General features: G+C 43.6%; 1 pseudogene; it reads left to right on the plus strand.

Moving 5' to 3' along the window:
- Window positions 1-1,312: 1,312 nt before the first annotated feature.
- The window catches only part of LOC123180168 (uncharacterized), a 34,197-nt pseudogene continuing 14,043 nt past the window's right edge, over window positions 1,313-21,466 (plus strand).

Here is a 21,466-nt window from a genome sequence, read left to right on the forward strand (position 1 = left end):
TTAGATGTTTCGGATGCGGGATGAACTCCTAGCAGAAGATCGTATGCGAGCAATTCAAGAGGAATTGGCGGCATTCTTCCTTGACCACGTGATCGCTGAAAACGGAGAATACTATGTGGACCCTGTGTTCTTACATTTAATTAGGAGATTATATTGTAAGAGATAATTATTGTATATATGTAGCCGGTAGTGTCAGATAGATATACGAGAACTTGTTGTTCGACCAATCTCTCGGAGAAGGAGAGGTGGTCGATATCACTTCTCTCTGTATGCATATGTTCATGACGATCTTCTGTTTCCTTCATTTGCTTACTAGCTAGCGTGTCTAGTCCTCTCCATACGTATATAGTACGTAGCGTCGACCAAGCACGGAGATAAGAGAGGACACTTCTCTCTATTAATTAGCTAGCTAACACAATATATGAAACACCTAAATTAACCCCCCAAAACCCCCCAACCCCCCCCCCCCTTTCAAAAAAAAAACCCCAGCCCCTGAAATGCTGATGCGTGGATGCCTATTGGTCCCGGTTGGTGACACCAACCGGGACAAAAGGCCCTGCCTATTGGTCCCGGTTGGTGTCACCAACCGTGACCAAAGGCCCCCTGCCTGGGCTGGCAGCAGCGGCCACGTGGAGGACCTTCTGTCCCGGTTCGTGTAAGAACCGGGACTAAAGGGTTAGGGCTTTAGTAACGACCCTTTAGTCCCGGTTCGAAAACCGGGACAAAAGGCCCTTACCAACCGGGGTAAAAGCCCCCTTTTTCTACTAGTGTAATCTTGCATGTGCAAGAAGCCAATCTGAGTTTGGTAAGTTGTGTTAGGATAATCCTTGTGTCCTGTAGTAGTCGCCCTTCTAGGATAGTAGTTAAGCAAGATGAGATAAGGTGGGTTGTAACAGCTAGTTGTGGTTTCCAGGGGCACATCTATGCTGTGTAGGGTGGTTACTGTAGCACCACCCCTAAATCCTATATACCAAGATGCACCCATATGTACAATGTAAGTTTTGCTATTAAGATTAGCATAGAGAGCTTTTCATAGTAGTTTCTTGTGTGCATGTGTGTTGTGGTGGAGACAGGGGGCAGCAGTGGCCTTGCCCCCCTCCCCCTCTAATATCATTAATTTAAGCCTATTTTTCATATGAACAGTGTAGACTTTACTTTTTTTTACTCTAGCCCCCCCCCCTCGCCAACATTCAGATTTTGAAAATCCTGCCTCCGCCACGCGTGTGAGAAAACAGTGACTGAATCTTGGTTTGAGAACCTAGTAGTTCTAACAATTGACATCAGAGCCATGTGTAATTAGATTGAGTGAAATATGAAGAAAGGAGGAGAGATTGTTTCCCTTAGACATCCTATGCTCACAAAGGGCAATTGCTCGACATGGCCCATCAAGATGAATGTGTCCATACTAGCCCAGGGTTGGGATGCTGCTAAGCCAAAAGATCAGGAGATGCCCACGGAGGAGAAGAAGGATCAAATGGCGTTGGCTGCCATTTATCAAGGGATACTAGAGGACATGCCCTTCCCGGTGTCCGAAAAGGAGACATGCAAGGCGACTTGGGAGACCCTAAAGATCATGCAAATGGGTGGTGAGCGCGTGAAGGACGCCAAGGTACAAACTCTCAACATGAAATTTGAGGGGTTGCACATGAAGGAGTCTGAATCGGTTGATTATTTCGCTGCGCGGTTGATGACCATCCTCAACAAGGTTAGGGTACTTGGCGAGAAGTTTGAGGAGACTTGCGCTATGAAGAAGTTCCTTCATGCCATCCCCAACATGTCTCTCCAAATTGCTTCGACCATTGAACAATTTGGTGACCTCAAAACCATGACGGTGGAAGAGGTTATTAGACAGTTGAAGGCATATGAGGAGCGTATAGGAGGAATTGGTGATGCTGGCCAGGAGCACTTGGTGCTGACCTGCACTGAGTGGGAGTCCAGGTTCAAGAGGAATGGGGGCAGCAATGGCTCCAGCAAGAAAAGGCGCAAGTTCGGTAAGGCATATGTTCGTTGATATAATGTAATGACTATGGGCATTTCTCTAGGGAATGTCTCAAGACAAAGAAATAAGGCAATGCAGACGCACATTTTGCTCAAGCATGTGTAGAAGTTGAACCAACCTTGTTCTAAGCAAGGAAATGTTGTTTGGTAAGTTGCGCCGCCGGCAATGAGGAGGTAGTGCTCCCGGTAAGTTGTGTCACTGGTGGCACAGGTTTGTGTTGCCATGTAAGTTGCGTCCACAAGACACTGTGTGTGTGGTCACTTGAGTTTTTGTGCTAGATATGTCCACGAAATCGCGTATGTGATCAAAATCTTGTGTCAGTTGTGTCCACAAGATACTTCTTGTGTTAGTTGGGTCCATAAAAAGATGAATTCTTGTGTCAGCTGCATCCACCGAGATAATTCTAGGTCTAGCTCTAATTAGATCAACTCTAAATTAAACTAGAACTACAGAGCTAGAGGAGGCTCCCAAAACTATATATAGGTTGGGGAGAGGGGAGGGGTGCCACAAGGGAGGAGGACCCCTCCCCTTGCTTTCCTCCTCCCCTTCCAAATTCGGCCTCCCCTAGGCATTCGAAAAGGCTAAGGGGGCACCACTTATGTTATTGGGCCCTAGGGCTCAATAACTCTCCACCACTAGGCCTTTTAGTATTTTCTTTTAGCCCGCTGATATTTAATATTCTAAAAGCCTCCTAATCAATATTAGAATCTTTTATCATTTATTTAACATCTCCAAAAACATTTACCACCTATATATCAATTCCCGATATTACCCGGTCATATGAACTCAAGTACTTATTGCCAGAGCCTAATAACAGACCCGAAGAAATGTAGCCCCCAAACCCAAGGGGGAGAGGTTGGGAGAAGTTAATCATCGGCTGCTCCCGATCAGTACACAATGTGAGTGCCACTTTAAGATGCCCTTAGACTGAGACCTCGCTGCTAATACCAGCGGCTTCCACTTTTATGTAATTAATGAGTGTTTGGCCCCATGAACTTTAACACCGATATTCCATACTAAACGTTGGCCATTTACTCAAATAATAATCTATCACTACCTCAACTTCGCAAAGCTATTGCAAAGAATTAAGCTTATCAAATTCAATGATCTATGCATACCTATCATTTTTAGAACCAACATATAATTCATGGAAATGACCAATTGCTATTCAACTTTGCTCTAACATATACTAGATCATTGATGGCGCGTGATGTTGTGCCCTTCTATTTGGAATTATCTTAAATATAGAAAGACATGATCATGAACGTTAGTTACATCTGCATATATTGACCCATATATTTGTGAGCAACATAAGGGAGGTTAATATTAATTGGTTTGCAAGAAGTAGTGTGGCAGTATGGTGGGATATAGTCTTATCTTTGGTCTAATGGGATTTAGTCAGCACAAGTACAGTCAACATGTGATGGGGTAGACAATTATAAATTAACAAAAGGAAAGTATGATTCATAGTTGGGACTGTAAATTAGTACATGATGGTTCAATTGGAAGGTACAAAAATAGAACAGTTACTTGAGGCGCTGTTCCGAGCAGTAGAGGATAGCATGGAAAATAAATGGAGGGCAAGCAGATGCAATAGAATACCTGGCGAAGCATGGAGAAGCACAAGAGTGAGAAGTAAAAACAAGCCGACACATCGAAGCTTAGACAAACAACACAAGTAATTTAGTATAACACATTAGCATGACATTGTATAACACAACAACATGTGAAGGGCTTGCCAAAATGAAGTCACACTCAACAAGTGGTTTACAACATTTACATAAAGTCTATTCTAAGCTTAAGAAATAACATAACAGGAAGCTGCCCAAAAGCAGTAGGAATGGAATTACAATTTTCTGATCCAAAAGAACCAAAAAGAAAGACCTTCCTGTCAAAATGATGCATAGAAAGCTTCACAAGAACATGAGTTGCAACAGTGGACCATGGAGGTTGATGGCATCTGCTATAGTGAATCTATGCTATAATACCCGTAGAAAAAACTATTGATTGTTGAGTAAAATGGTTCATGTCATGCTATAATACCCTTAAAAACTATTGAATCTATGCTATAATTCCATCTATTTCATTCTATATATGAAAGCCTTTCGGGATTACAATATCAACTTCATGTCATGTTTTGACCAATTGATTATCAATACTTTTGCAGATGAGTTTCATGGAGGACTTGACTGGAACCAGCGTTACCAAATTCTAAAGGGAATTTGTCAGGGTATGCGTCACCTCCATGATGAAGCACATGTTCTTCACGGAGATCTCAAACCAGACAATATATTGCTGGGGGCTAATCTCGTGCCAAAAATACACGACTTTGGTTTGTCCAGGCTCTTAGATAAAGGAGAAACTTCAGGTTATACCAGAAACGTCTACGGGACTCGGTAAGCTGTAGACCGATCCTCTTGGTAATTTTTTTTCCGGTGTCACTTGGTACTTCGGTAATCATAATGCATTAGACTTTGTATATACACATATATGCAGAGGATATATACCACCGGAGATGCTTCAAGGTCATTGGTCAACTAAGTCTGACATATACAGCTTAGGCGTTATAATCATGGAATTGTTGACCGGGAATAGATGGTTGGAGCCAAGTGTATTACAAGTGAGCAGAACTTTTCAAACTATATCTGGATCGAAGTGCTGCCATAATTTTATTTGGACTTTAGCGGGTGCTAATTCCCCAAAACAGAGAATGTCGCTGAACCATTTCTGACCCATGTATTGGTGTAAATTTGTACAGGTATTGAAACAGTTGAGGAAAAAGTTGGTAAAAGAAGGAGCGTTTTCATCATGGGAAAACAAATACCGTCAAGTTAGAACATGTCTGGAGATTGGGTATACCTGCATGGAAATCGACTCAGATAAAAGGCCTACTGCATTGCAAATTATCCAGCTGCTTGATGAAACCGAAAGCACGAACTACTCTGCGGCATCACTTTGGCAGGTATGGCAAATCGAAAGCACAAGGACTGTTCTTTATCCATCTTTTTAACGTACTGATTGATAAAAAATTCTGTTTTAGCCAGACTTAAATCCTCACAAGCACAGTACAGTAGTACATTTCTTTTGTTCGGCCATTAGGCTAAACATATAGCAGTTCGCAGAGCCATCTCTAACGAAAGATATGTGCTAATTAAACTAAATAAGAAAAGAAAATACATGACAAAGGGAAGACACAGTGTAAAATAGAGAAACACCAAACTCTTGCATGAAGTAATGGTCTCTTCAGCGAGGGAAGGCACCTTTCAAATTAGCAGAAATCCTACGATTTTACTCCTACATGCATGATACATCTAAGAGAATACTGATGTCACCCATTGCATACATGCTTACATGTTGATTTATATATAAGTGCAGTCAGGAGATGAGGAATAGGATTCATCGGACACAGAAGCTTTGGAGATAGAGACAACAACCGAGTTTTTTCCCAGTGACGAGGAACCCGCTTCTGCAGACACAACTGGAGAGACGAGCACACAGGAGCCTGATAAACCAGACCTAGTAAGTAAGTTGCCTCCGTTGGTGGATCTGTCTGACCTAAAAGTCCTGGAAAAAATCACAGATAATTTTTCACACAAACGAATAGTTGGGAAGGACGGTACGTTCAAGGGTTCACATAAGGCTTTTGTTTATAAGGTAGGCATGGTTGTATGTTACGATGTGGTGCTTTGCTTTGCTGCTGTCCTTTGAGTTCAACATCTTCATTGATCTTGATTACACACACACACACACACACACACACACACACACACACACACACACACACATATACTAAATGTATATATATTTGAACAGGGCGACATTCCATGTCAAGAAATGATAGCTGTGAAGAGGTTAATTGGAGTGGAGATTCCAGTTGAAAAGTTTAAGAGGGAAGCAGAACAGTTCATTAGTCTAGATCACAAGAATATAGTAAAGGTTGCCAGCTACTGCCACGATCAATCTAGAGGACATAGACTGGTACAGTTCAAAGGAGAACCACTACCACAACTGTTTAATGGTGCCGAACAACTGCTCTGCTATGAATATATGCACAACGGAAGTCTTCGCGACTATCTTGTTGGTATGATACCGGTCACTAACAATTACGTTATCTTTAACATCTGCAATCAATTACTATTTTCTTTAACATCCGTAAACAATTTCTGTTTTCTTTAACATCTGTAATCAACTACTGGACAATTGCTTTCAATGGAGGAGGGCTGCAACGTCCAGTACAAATCATATATGGATGGATCGATATAATTTAGGAACTGCTTGCAGAAATAGAAGGAAAACCAATCCATTTATAGTTTTACAAGTTTTACAGTAGTTGGCATTTTTTGGAGCCGTTCGTTTGTCTCGATCTAACGGCGTATACATACGTAGTACTCGAAAGTACGCGGATGAAAGTACTAGAAAGTACTATTAGTCTAGGGGCATTTTAGTCCTAGGAAATATATGACAAGGTGGGGCCCTCTCGTCCAATGCAAAACCGCCGCCCCTCTCCTCCAATGCAAAACCGCCGCCCCTCTCGTCCAATGCAAAGCCGCCGCCGTGCTCCTTCCCCTCTTCCATCACCATTGCAACCGCGGCCATCTCCTAGCCTTCTCCTCCTTCTCGCGGCCGCAACTTTGCTCTTCTCATCTTCCACATCCACCCCCCTCTTCCATCCACGCAAGATCCTCGATGGAGCAGCAGATCGAGCACATCGGCGGCGGCGAGAACGCCGACTTCGTGGAGATCGCCGGCGGCGACCAGGTCAAGATGGCCAGGTTGACGGAGATCCGTTCTTGGTTTCACAACATATTGCAGATGAACTGGACGGCAATGGCCACTTTGAAGCAAATGACGAGGAGGGAGAGGGCAAAGCATTCCCCCCCCACCCGCACAACCGATGCACAAGGTCGAGATCCTCCTCTGGGCGATGGAGCAGGCCGATTCGTCTAGCCCGTGGACCAGGCGTAGGTGGTGGGCGTTCAGATCCAGGGTAGAGCATCCACTGGATCAGGAACCCACGGTGCACGAGGTGCCGTTGCAGATTGTGGAGCCTCCAACCGAGTCGGAGATGACTCCGAAGCGCAAGAGGAGGAGGACAGTGGTCGCGACATCGCTTCCCCGCCGTTCTCCACGCTTCCCTCGCCGCTCTCCTCGTCTGAACGGCGGCCGTAGCTATGTTTAGGGTAAGATTGCTGAATTTCATTCATCATTACTTGCCACTTGCTTAATTTGATTCTCTGCAATATGTTCTTGCTACCTGTGTACTTGAATCCGTAGCCTCTGGATGGCAGCTTAGTTTGATCGACGAGGCTGTAATGAGTCTAGGCATATAGCATTGCTATGTTTACTTGCTACGTTTTGATGTGCTGGAGTTGTATCCATGATAGGAAATTTTGTCTGTCACCTCAAGAGTTGTGTTCAAATTACGTGATGCAATCTGTGTAAATTGAACTTGCAATATTTTGGCTGCAAGCAGTGCCTCCAGAAAAGTTCAGTACACAGTTTAGAGTGATAGACTCTGGGTTGACACTGAAATATTTCAATACTGCAAGTTTAGTAGATAGTTGTAGGCATTGAAATATTTCAGTACTGACAGGTTCACACTGAAATATTTGAGTAGTGCAATTGCAGTACACACGGGTACACACTGAAAAATTTCAGTAGTGCAATGCAATTTGAGTACACACGGGTAGACACTGAATATTTCAGTACTGCAGTTTCAGTACACGCACGCAACCCCAGAAATATTTCGGTGTAGCAGTTTCAGTACACGCGCGTAGCCACTGAAATATTTTGGTGGTGCTGTTTCAGTACAAGCACGTAGCCTCTGAAATATTTCGGTGGTGCACTTTCAGTACATGCACGTACCCACTGAAATATTTCAGTGGTTCACTTTCAGTACACGCACGTACGAAATGAAATATTTCAGTGGTGCTGTTTCAGTACACGCATGTAGCAACTGAAATATTTCAGTGGTGCTGTTTCAGTACACACACCGTAGCCACTGAAATATTTCAGTAATGCACTTTCAGTACAGAGATGTAGACACTGAAATATTTCAGTAGTGCCATGTCGGTGATCTTGCATCCAAATATTTAGGGCTTCCTAATGATTCAGCAAAAAAATAGACATAAGCAGTGAAATAATTTTTGTAGGGATGTTGGCTTACTCATGTTTTAGAGTGGTTGGGCTTTTTTAGAACCGTTCGTTGATGTCGATCTAACGGCAGACAAATACGAAGTACTGGGTAGTACTCCGATGCCATATCAATGTTGCTGATATGAATATGCATGTTTTCACCAAGTGTTTGAGCCTGATCCAGCTCATGTTGGATGTTTTGTTCTCCATCATTTGTACTAGCATTCCGTGCGATTAGCTGCCATGACAAGACCCCTGGCAAATTTATTTTCTTGCCTCCAACATCCCAGGTGTGTTTTGCAGGAAAAAACCTGGAGTTCACCAGGCTGGCTGCAGTTGTGAGGCTGGGAGGCTGATGGTGCTGCTACTGGCTGATCCTCCTTCTTTCAACTTTTGTTCGTCCTTTCTCATGCCGTTGGACCAGGGCTACTTCCCTATGTGCTGTTAATGTATTAAGTAGTTCCTTCGAATTTGTAGTATTCAAATTACGCATTGATGGAATGTGTGAGGATGAACAATTATCAGTAACTTTACGAAACCCCTTGTAATATAATTCATGACAGCCAATTTGGAACATTGCCAGATTCAATATTTGGTATAATTGGCACATGCGCACAGCATGTTGCACTTGCGCACAGCATAGACAAGTGTTGCAGCATGTCTGAAGCAACACTGAAGCGCCATTTGTGATCATTGCACCATCAAAACAACAAGTAAACATGAAGGAAGCATTCACCACCAATAAAGTTAAGGCCAGACATATATAGATAGCATTAGGTACCAGACAGTTCACAACAGATCCAGTTAAGACACACAATACATTACATTACATTAATAGAGGTAGTTTTTAACCAGTTCAGACCCAGATGCAGCTTTCCAAAAGTAAAACATCATCAAATATACTGATGATGAGTACGGCTTCCGGCTTCTGATGATCAGCATGATGTAGGACTAGAGGTTAGGGTTTCTCAGGACCTTCAGGAGGGCAGAATGCTCAGCCCTGATCTTGTACTCATCACTGGAGATCGATGTCGCCCGGCAATGTTCCATCAGTTGCTCCAATAACCCAGACCTGGGCTTGGGCTTGCTGCAGAAGGGGCAGCGGTACTTTTCCGTCCTCCAGTTGTGCTACATACCAGATCCTTGGGTCCTGATCTTCAACACCACCTTCTCTTCAAACGACTCGACGTTCCCCTCGTCCACATCATCTCCAGATTCATACTGCACACATTAATGACTGACATTAATACATTATGCATTCAAAAAACTATAAACACGTAATACTAACTCAATGCACAAATAACATTTCAACTAGGCCTTACCTCGTACGGCTCATCTTCATCAGAGTCATATGGGTAGAACCCAGTCTTTTCCCACTTCCTCTTGTTGCCCACAAGATCCTCCTCCTCCTGCTATATTGTCAAACAAGCACATCAATTACAATGAATTGAATTGCAGTTAACAGAATGTCATTACAAACAAAATTGTGAATGTGAACCACATTGGTATGTTGCAAGTGACCAAATGCTTTCCTTATAAATAAAGAATCTAAGCAATCAATCAAAAGACAAATGATTTCCTTCATAAATGCTAATGAAAATGCAAGCTGGATTCTTGACATTCCCTGAATTTACCCAACACTTTTCTTTTGAGGGAATCCCCCCCCCCACACTACTTAATGGAAACATATAGTATATTTTGTTGCTAGGATCCTGCCTTGGAATGTTTACTTCACACTTTACATATAGTATATACTAATTACAGAAGCCAACTACAAATTTCAATATGCACAGATTACTGTTTTTGGGATAATGCAGCAAAGCTCCTACACATATTAACATAATGCAGTAGTTAATTAGGTACAACTTCAACTATAAATGCATACATCTCGAACAAACATCTAAAATTTCATTACTTACCAAAACAACAACAAATTATACTATAGATGAATCTTGTATCATCTAAATCAATTCATTGGCACATCAAAATTAATGCATTCCAAATCAAATATGTTTCCATCCAGTATCATTGAACCACAGATCAAATCAAATAATCATAAATGTCAGCAGCATTGAACTACAGATCTAATAATCATATGACATCTATCTGACCTTAAATTCCCCCTTAAATAAGGTATTCAACCTCATACTAATTAAAATCTAACAAGCAAAAATTCAACTACTAATCTAATAAGCATCTGAAAAAACCCCAAGATGCTTTTATCTCTGAAGCAACGGCATTGCAGAGGATGTTCAATGCTGTCAATATGTCTGAAGCAACAACAAAATTCCACAACTAACCCAAACTAAATAAGCATAGACTGCCCCTTCCCCTCGACCACGCTTCCCCTCTCCTTCAGAAGCCCCAATCCAGCACAAAAAAATCCAGCCCTTGAGAAGCTCTTTTGGATTAACATGACAACACCCAGTACATGAGCACATCCTTCACTATATTTACAACCAAACTAATGCACCATCTAATCACCTCAGGTAGACAATTTCCAAATCACAAGGCCATGCACAAATCTAACCAAACAAAGTTCTGGCCACAAACACTACAATCTAAAAACTACCAACTAAAAGTGATAAGCAGATACCTTCTGCTCCGCCTCCTCCTCGCCGGAGCCGGCCTCCACCTTCTCCACCTTCTCCACCTCGTGCGCCTCGCCACAGCCCGCCCCCACCTTCTGCGCCTCGACAGAGCCCGCCTCCACCTTCTGCGCCTCGCCGGAGATCGCCAGAGCGGGCGCATCTGGCTGGACCGCGCTGCTGCGGCCCGGCCCCGCCTTCTCCAGATCTCCAGCGGAGGGAGCACCGCGCTGGACGCCGGCACGCCCCCTCACAAAGGTGCCCGCAGCGACCTGCCGCGCCTGCTCCACCAGATCTGCGCCCCAATCGGGGCGCTCGCCTCCTGCGTCCGCCATGGCGATGGAGAGGATGCGGTGAGGGAGACGAGGAGGTTGGAGAGGAGAGGGTTTTGGGGAGTGGGGAGTGGAGAGAGGGAGACGATGCGGCGGGGGGAAATGGTGGGCGATGCGGCCGGAGGTGGTTGCCGTCCACATTTATATGATGGGACAGTTTTGGCAACTACCCGTGACACGTGCTGCCCCACGCGCGGGCGGCTTCACGCGTGCACGAAAGGCCGCCGTATACAAACAAATACGTATACGGCCGGGCATACGATCCTATATGACGACCAACACGCCCGAAACCAAGGAAGCGTGCACCCGCCGTCCCTCGTGCGCCCTTAAGGCCAGCCCATGTGAGGGGCGGGAAGCCCCTTTCGTTTTTCCTTTTTATTTTTTCTGTTTTCTATTTTTCCTTTTGAAAGTAATTCAGGATTTCTACAAAGTTGCAAATTGCGAAAAAATGTTCGCATTCCAAAGTTCTTCATGGCTTGAAAAAATGTTCAGGACATGATAAATCTCACAGATTCAAAAAATGTTCGTGATTTCAGAAAGTGTTCATATGTTAAAAAAATGTTCATGAATTTTTAGTAAATGTTCAAAATATTTTGAAAAATGTATGAATTTTTCAAAAATGTTCATGAATTCGTAAAAGATATTAGGAAATTTTAAAAATGTTCACAATTTCAAAAATATATTTCTGAATTTGGAAATTTTTCCTGATTTCAAGAACAGTTCATCGTTTAAAAAATTGTGCCTGAATTCAAAATATGTTTATGTTTTTCTTAAGAAAGCGTGAATTTTAAATTTTTTCGCAATTTCTTAATAATACGAATATTTTTTGAAGTTGATGAAAAAATATAATTCATGAACATTTTTTAAACGATGTATGTAAAATTCTTCGGAAGCTTCAGCAAACATATATAACAGTTACCATGTAACACAGTGGAATAATCATAGGTAGTAGAGCATTAGTTACCAGTTAATAATAGTTGCAATCCATCACAAGCAATAGTACCTAGATATGAGTAGATATAGGTACGGTAATACACGACAAGTACTTGCAAACAAGAGCTAACATAATAAGTTCATTTCACATTGATACATGGCCCACCCCAGTTCTAAATGAGGTGGATGGTGATCATCATCCTCAAGTCATGGCGACGGGTGTTCGCAACACTGAGTAGGATGGCCTGTCCTACCCGAAGATTCTTGGCACGAAGGAACTTCTTCCACCCTGCCCTGCTCAAGACAGTGCGACCGTCCGTGTCCACTGCATAGGCACAGCTGGTGATGGAGCCCGTTCTGGTAAGGCGTAGTCCAGCAGCCATGCCTTCTTCGTCCGGGTCGATGCCACAGCTATCAAGTAACCTCTTAGGTAATTTCTGAAAACAGTTGACATGATATATGATCATGTCACGTGCAATTATCAACAAAGCATACACTTCAAGACACATATATCATTGGATTCAACACTGAGCATATATATCATCACATCACTACACTATACGCCAAGCATCAAATTACTACAGTAATTAGGCATATCATTAGATTACTGCGTACACTAAGCATATCATCGCATATTACTACACTACATGCATGTCATAAAATTCTTCACTAAATGAATTCTAAACTAGGCCTCTCATCACAGTACTACAACATGCATATCATATGAACTACTACACTAACTAAGCATGCATATCATGTAATTACCACACTAAGTAACATACCATGATATGCCGTTTAACATTCGTCCTTGTGAGGCGGGTCACGAATGGCTTCCCTAGGTAGTCTTCACGTAGCGGAAGCATGTCCCAGAGGTTGCCGATTTCCTCGTCGCCCAGTCTGAGTCCTTGGGCATACAGGTATTCAACAAGTGGGTTCTCATCATCATCTGAATCGTCATCATCTGAATCAGCACCATCTTCCTCCTCATGAACTTCATCCTCACTATCCGGAATCAAATTTAGATAGATAACAGAAATCCTGGGCCTATCTCTTCTGAAGGAGAAGCTGATCAATTCACCCCCACTAAGACGCATGCGGGCGATGAAACGATCCCAATCATCTCCTCCTATCTGGGTTATCTTTCGCCCCTTCTCGACCTGCATAGTGTATGGGCCCCCAAGAGCGTCGAAGGTCACGGTGTCTCCGATGAGCTCATTGAATGCCAATCTCACATTGCATGGTACGATCTGTGTAAGATAAAAACAAATAACAGACACAATACATTAGTGGAAATAGCAAAAAAAAAGAATGTACTGTCAGAAGGTTCATATAAATTGTTACCGCTGCAACAACAAAAGAAGGCTGGAAGTAGATGCCGAACAGCGTGGCAGTAGAAAGGCTGGTCCGGCACCGTGAGTTGCAGCGTCCACATGGTGCTTCCTCCATTCTACACAGAACATGTTGAACTCTAAGTTGAATTGTACATAGTACAATACAAAGATCATACATATAATAAATCATAGTGATAACCTATACTGGCAATGGCCAATCAATCTATTTACTATCATCTACGTAATAAAGCAATGCCAATGACAATGGCAATGCCCGTCTCATCTAAACCTGGGAATAGTTCGGCATCCAAACTAAAACCAGTCCAATCCACGGCACACATCAAAACCAAACCAATCCAGATATTTTCATTTAGAATCTAGACCAAACCGAACTATACATGCTCGTCATCCAACCCAGTCCAAACCGTTTTCAACTTTTGGATTGAATCCAAAGGTTCAAACCATAGAAACCAAATCAAGATCCAATCCAAAAACTAAGTTTCAGTCCAAACCAATCGGCTCAGATCCGCCTCCGTAGGGAGACGCGGTTGGGGAAGGGAAGAAGAGGGGAGATCTCACGTACTTGCCGGAGTTGGCGGCGGCCGCGCACCGGCAGCGAAGAGAGGGGTCGTCGGGAGATGGCGGCGGCGGCGGCGCTGGTCGAGAAGGGGAGAAAGAAAGATGTGGAGTGGTCGAGACGGGGAGAAAGAAAAATGTGGTACATGTGGTGGCGCGGTTGTGTGGATGACAAGGGGACCCACTTGTGAGACCGATAGCAATTGATGGCAAACCGCAGGAGGTGCACGACCGCGTGCACTTGTGAGACCGATAGTACTCTGTTTTTTATCGTTGCAGGCCCGTGGGTGGTTACAGAATGGAACACGAACAGCACGAGCTCCACGACCCCCACGATCACGATAACGACGAGCGCCTCCCTCACGCGACGAACCGCCTCCCCCAGAACTCAAAAAGGCACCTTCTCCTCCATTCCTCCCTCATTATGCGAACCACGTCCATCTACTCCACAAACTGCAACCACCGTCTCTGTCTCAAAACCGCCGTCGCTGGAGAAGGGCAATGGCGGATGAGCCGTCTACCAAGCGTCACTGTGGCGAGACGTCCGACCAGAGCATCAAGCAGGAAGAGCAGAGCATCAACGAAGATGACGTTCAGGTCCCCGGTGAGAAGCGCGACTACACCACCAAACTTGACAAGGTGGAACTCCACGGCAAAGAGACGCTGGAGGTCGTCTGCACCAGCAATCCAGACACTGCCGACGAAATGCTCACCAGGCTCTTCATGAAAGCCGTCGGCAGGTATCCTAGATTCGTCGGCGTTGATGTGGAGTATACCAGGGATGACGAACCTCCGCAGTACGCAGCAGTTCTGCAGTTATGCGTGGATGAACTCTGCCTGGTCTACCACATCGCTGCGGCCACAAAATGGTGAGCCATCCTACTCATATACCCTAGTTTCTCAACTACATCTACTAGTGTAGATTGTGAAGTGCACGCACTAGTGTGGTTTCTCAAGTACATGGACTGGCATAGATTTTTACCCTGATGCACTGGATTAGTATCTTAAAATCTTGCACCAGATTAATCACCAAACTTGATATACTAGTGTAGTTTCTGATCTTGATGCATTAGTGTTGTGTCTACCGCCTGTGGATGCATTAGTGTTATTTTCTGAAGTTGATGCACTGGACTAGATGTATTAGTGTTGTGTCTACTAGTGTAGTTTCTGATATTGATGCATTAGTGTCGTGTCTACCGGTGTGGATGCACTGGACTAGATGTATTAAAAGTTGTTTCTGAAGTTGATGTAGTGAAGTAGTTTGCTGTAGTGTTATTTTCAACTGTATGATCCAAAAAGAGAAATAACATCATGTACTTCATGCATTCATCTTCAAAATTACTACTAATCTTCAATATGTCTCTCCCCTTGAAGGCCCAAGCGCCTCAAGAGCTTCCTCCAGGAGAAGAAGTTGTTCACCTTTGCCGGTTTCAGCATTCATAATGACAAAGAGATGCTGAAGATGTCTGGTTTGGAGATCAATCCCGAAAAGTACATCGACATTCAGAAAAACTATAGAGTTCCATATGCCGGCAGAAAGAAGCAGTACGACTCCTTGGCTGATGTTGCAGCCAGCGTCATCCACCCATTTTACCAAAACATGAAGAAGAAGATCAACAGGACCGAAGACCATAAACTGTGGGGGATCAGCCCGCTGCCAGACTACCTCATCGAGTACGCAGCGAAGGATGCGTACGCCACCTACAAGGCTTGGAAGATAATAGACAACATCAAATCAGGTGTGGAAATTTCAGAAGCACAGGAGGCTGACCCCTACTACCACTGCCACTACGCGGCATGAAGAGAGATCAAAGTCTGCCTTCAAGTTGCTAGCGCAGTGTCCTTTTATGATATCTATGTTTCTTTGTTGTTCGATGTGTCTGAACTTATGTCCTATGGTGTGTCTGAACTTATGTTGTGCGGTGGTTGATCTGCCGTTTATCTTAAGAGTTTGCTGCTACTCTGGTTTAGTGTTCCAAGTTGTTAATACTATTTTGGTGATGCATGATAAGCCTTGTACAATGCTTGATGCGTACGGTGGTGCTTAGAAAAATAAACAGGGTTTTTCTGAAGCACTGGTGCCTATTTCTACAGGAGAGACGCCTAGTTATGCGTCTACCCTGTACAAATAAGCACCTGTGCTTAAGAAAAGCCTGGTTTATGACTATGGTAGTTATAGCTTGGCATGATTATGTTTAGTGTATAACTCAGCATGATTATAGCTTCACAAAATTAAACCATGCAAATGATTGCCGATTCCACCTATTGCCAAATCAAGCTTTGTACTGATGATGCATTAGATATTGCTATAAGTAGAGGATGCTCATGATTGCCAAAAGTACCTATTTCCACTTTCTGATAAGAACTAAACGTGTATGAAATGATGCTAAAAGTAGAGCATGAGCATGAGCATTTATCAATTGATGATCAATTGATGCAACCTATTTGTGTTTGAATGGGCTCAATAAAGCTGGTGCTGGTTTATGCTCTCTGCGTGACCGTGATGGAAACGAAGACACTTGGTTGGCTATGGTCTTGCTGTCAAATTTAAGTTTCAGTTCTTTAAGACTCTTTGTTTTTGCTGCTTCCTCGGGATTGACTAGCTTTCTCGGGCGTCCACGTGCTCTCTTCCTTTTTGGGGAGTTGGGTGCACCACTATTGGGGGAGTTGGGTGCACCGGTATCCTTCTGGGAGTTGGATGTGTCGGGTTCGTTGGAACCATCAGGATTGTTTACTAATTGCACGTCGTCTTCTGAACCATCAGGTAGAACTGCTTGCTGGGCATCGTACACCTCCTTCTGTATAAGAGAGAGTGCTGCGTTAGTTCTAATCATGAGACTTATGAAATAAATGATATATTCTTGATGTAGCACTAACCGTTATGGGGAACTTATATGATTCGAGACGAAGCGCGTTGCAATTTGAATGCAGTAAGGCTGTACATATTTTCCACCTGAAAATATCTATCCTTGCCTATATTTGATAACCGACACTTATGTCAGCATAGCTTTCAAGCTAAACAAAGTACAAATGTTAATTAGGCATTCAATTACCTGGTTGAAAATATCGGTCATTTCATCCCCGTTCCATGACAACATGTACTGCAGTGTCCAAACCGCACAGGAAGTCCTGCGATGTTTAGTTAAAGATCAGTAATCTTATTCGTGTAGGCAAATAATAATTTATGAGGCCATGCCTACCCATCGGTCTGTTGTGGTATGTTCTCATAGCGTTTTTTGGTCCATTCGGCAAAATTGATGTTCTTAGCTGGTGATATCAACCCATTCTTGACAGCTTCGTCGATGCAGAACTGAATCGAGTCCACCTAGGGTACGACGAGTTATACATAGGGTTACGGTACTTTGGGAGCTCATGTGCCATGCGGATCAAAAGAGGCAGCAAGAGAACACTTACAAGAGAATCTTCCTTGGTCTTGTCGCAATGATAATTCATGGAGTTCAGAGTCTGAATTTCTTTTTTGTCAAAATTAAACATCATTAGCATCCAATGGTTTTGGTGTACATTCAGTGGGACATGCACCTGCAGTAAAATTTGGGTTGGGTTGAGAACTGAAATTTGTCGTGTACAGTGTGTACATAAACTATGAAACTGAGGAAAACATGTACCTTTCGGCGCCCTACAAATTTTTCTGCTACACGAGCTAACCATGAGGCTGCACGTCCAACAGGAACCACCCCCTTCATTTGTAACAGCTTTTCGGTTTCTTCAGGGGATATGATTGAGGTAGTATCATTCTCAATTTGGCTAATGCGAGCATATGCCATAATAACCTGCCAAATTTTCAATCATACAATAATAAGAAAGTTGTTGCAGTAATGATGTAGACTAGAGTATAATGGGCTTACATCACCATAAATGTATTCCTCGTCCAAATTTCGCTTCAGTTTTTCTGCTGTGAGGGTAATGTCTCCGATTCTAGCTATTTCAACAGGGTCGTATGTTCCGCGGATGTAAACGGCTGTCTCTATGTCCTCATCCGTGAACTTGTAATCATTACCAAAGACAGGCTTCATCGGAGTTAATTCTGGATTCTCATTGTTTTCCGTCACATGTCTTGCACTTGGTGTAGTCGAAGTCCCTGCCGTGAATTGGATAGCCCTAGGAGTTCCTGTCAGTGATGAATTGCACACATTGACTTGATCCTACAAAGAACAAAGGTAGTTCATCATTAGTTTGTTACTTTTAGATATTAACGTGTTGGGCCATAAAGATCACCTGCACGCCTCCTTTCTGTGACACTGATTGTCGGTTGCTTCTAAATTCGTATTTTAATTCCTGTAACAATGCAAACAATAATGAACATGAAGGAACATATTCATACAAAATACAAAATGCACAGTATGACATACATGTAGTTCCCTCCTTAAGTCTTTAATTTCGTCCTCGGCCTTCGACAACCTAGGATTAGTGCCAGTTTTAGTCTTCATGTCGATCAAGTCTTCAGCTAGCGTCTGGTATTTGACATCAAATCTGTGCTCAATTTCCATTAACTTCCTGCCTACCTTCTTTTCATGATCAGCTAAGCGTGCATTCATGGCTTCAACTACCATGTCAATCTGTGTAAACCAAATAAAACCCCGTTGATAACAATAGCTAAATGAATGAGGTTCCATGACACCTATTTGTGATATTGCAAAAACAAATAGTCTTTGGAGTACATACTTGCTGGCTACTAAATTGCTGTCCTTGTGATGGTGCTCGATACGAATCATGTTGATGCACATGTTCATCATTTTTTCTTGGAAAATTATTAGAATTCTCAGACGGTCGTTGAGGAGCACAAATTTCCATGACAGCCTTTTTTATAAAATATAATGAACCATTAGTACCAAATAAAAAGTCGGATATAGAAAGTTCAATTGTAGATAGGTACCAGCCCGTTATGAAGACCTCCTTTGTCGTAAGCATCGCTTCTTAAAGTAGCCGTCGTTTCGTCCCATCGTGCGATCAATGGTGGGGGTCTAGAAGCATACATCAATCGGCCACTACGCACGTGCTCCCAGTACCAATACTACACAATAAATTAGTTCATCACCATACAGATATGCAACAGAACAATAATTAAAGGACATTAAGTAGTGATCTAGCACTAACCTGGAGCAGAATTAGATTTCCTTGTAGATTTACGTGATCTCGAGTTCTAAACTTGTGAACGGACTTGAAGAAGTGATTAAGTGTGAAACATCCCCAGTTAAATTTCCGAAGGTTTTGAAGATCTGTAACAAGGTTGAGATATTGCGAGTCCACATACTGTTGTGCTGTTGGTGCTAGTACAGTACCAATTGCGTACAGAATGAACCGTCTCAGGAAATCGCCGTCTGGGGCTTTGGAAGCTCGGATCGCCGTTTCAAGGTCAGAAATCAAAATTTGCCCATTGTTTGCATAGGCGGTAAACAATTCTGTGTCGGTTTGCATTTCCAGATGTGGCTCTATATCCTCCCCTTCTATCGGAATGCCAAATATACACTGCACGTCCTCTTTTGTTATAGGAATTGGCGTTTTTCCGATGGTAATGGATTGGGTGTCCATATCTATGCTCTTGGCTAGTCTAACCAACATTATGCGCCGTAGAGTCACTTCATGCATCTGGGTTAGACCGCCAAGACTGGTTTCTGATATGATGTACTTTTTGTGGTCTGGTGACAACAGTTTCATGGTTTTTCCGAACCTTGTCTGTGAGCATACTAACTTCATATGACCATGCTTTTCGCCGAGTTCCTGTTACATGCCATTAAATTATACTGAGTACACATGAATTATGTGTACGAAACGATTGTACACAAACAGTCAATTACTTACCGCATCGGTAATTTCGGAGATGGGCTTTTCTCCATTATGAAGGTTCGTATCTGAAACTGACATTGCTGGCTCCTATGCAATGATAAAATCCGGCTCAATTAATCTGAACAAAATTGGAAAATGTATAACAAAATTAGCAGCGAATTAATTTTAACAAAATTAACTGGGTCATTTAACATATGATCCACTTATGGGTTTAAGCAGAGAACCTATTTGGGTGCAAAACCTATGAGGGTTCAACTACTAAAGGAGCGGCCGACAACGATTATAAAGAGTTACGATCAGGTAATACCTTCTCTCGGAGACGGTGCCGCCGAGTAGATGGCGGCGGTTAGTGCGTCGCAAACTATAAGTGCCGGTATAGCGCGGTCGACGGCGCAAAGGAAAAACGGCGCGTTCACGCGAGGAGGAGGCGGCGAGAAGAACACTGACGTCCGACCCCTCAGATCACGTTAGCGGTGGGCGGCGAGTGGTGGCCGCCGACTCCTGTATTCCGTGGGTGACCGGCGTCTCCGATCTGATCTTGCAGCGGTCGTGGGAGGTGCGGACGGCCCGGGTGGTTAGAATGCGGAGCTGTAATCGCGGGATTTAGGGAGGGGTGGGCCGCGTGAGTTATGTGAGATTTGGATAAATGATATAAAAAAATAAGAAAATCTTGTCAACTCGTTTAGGGGTTTAGGGGTTTAGGGTTATTAGGGTTTAGGGGTTTAGGGTTTAGGGTTTAGTGGGGGGGGTTAGGGTTATCAGGGTTCAGGGTTTAGGGTTTAGTGGGGGGGGGTAGGGTTATCAGGGTTTAGGGTTTAGTGTTGACATGCAAGCCCGGAAATGCGTGTGTCAGAGATCGTACTTGCGTGTACATGTACTAATGATCCCAAACTTTCTTAATGGCATCCCATGACCACATAGAGAATGCATGCATAATGGTTTCCATGTGGGGCAAAATTTTGAATGTTGTTACGGTTTAGTGGGGGGGGGGTTAGGGTTATCAGGGTTTAGGGTTTAAGGGTTTTAGGGTCGCCGGAACTATGTTTGTCTTACAGTGGACGTAGCACACACACCGGACATTGGTGGAGCGTTCGTCTACAATGGATTCCCTCCGGTAGCATCGATCCGGTCCGTTGACTGGCTCGGCCGACAAACTTCGTCCCACATAGAGCATGCATCCATCCACTGGACCGGATCGATGTTGGGTTGGTTTCATACAGGTGAGGAACCCAGCTAGTGCTTTCGGGGTGTTGACATGCTAGGCCGGAAATGCGCGTGTCAGAGATCGTACTTGCGTGTATAATCCCAAACTTTCTTCATGGCATCCCATGACCCCATAGAGAATGCATGCATAATGGTTTCCATGTGGGGCAAAATTTTGAATGTTTTTACGGTTTAGTGGGGGGGGGGTTAGGGTTATCAGTGTTTACGATTTTAGGGTTGACGGAACTATGTTTGTCTTACAGTGGACCTATCACACACACCGGACATAGGTCGAGCGTTGGTCTACAATGGAATCCCTCCGGTAGCATCGATCTGGCCCGTCGACTGGCTCGACCGACATACTTCGTGCCACATAGAGCATGCATCCATCCACTGAACCGGATCGATGTTGGGTTGGTTTACATGTACATGTACAGGGACCGGAAATGCGCGTGTCAGAGATCGTACTTGCGTGTACATGTACTAATGATCCCAAACTTTCATCATGGCATCCCATGACCCCATAGAGAATTCATGCATAATGGTTTCCATGTGGGGCAAAAT

The sequence above is a fragment of the Triticum aestivum genome, chromosome 1D (assembly GCF_018294505.1).
Source record: "Triticum aestivum cultivar Chinese Spring chromosome 1D, IWGSC CS RefSeq v2.1, whole genome shotgun sequence".
Classification (NCBI taxonomy): Eukaryota; Viridiplantae; Streptophyta; class Magnoliopsida; order Poales; family Poaceae; genus Triticum; species Triticum aestivum.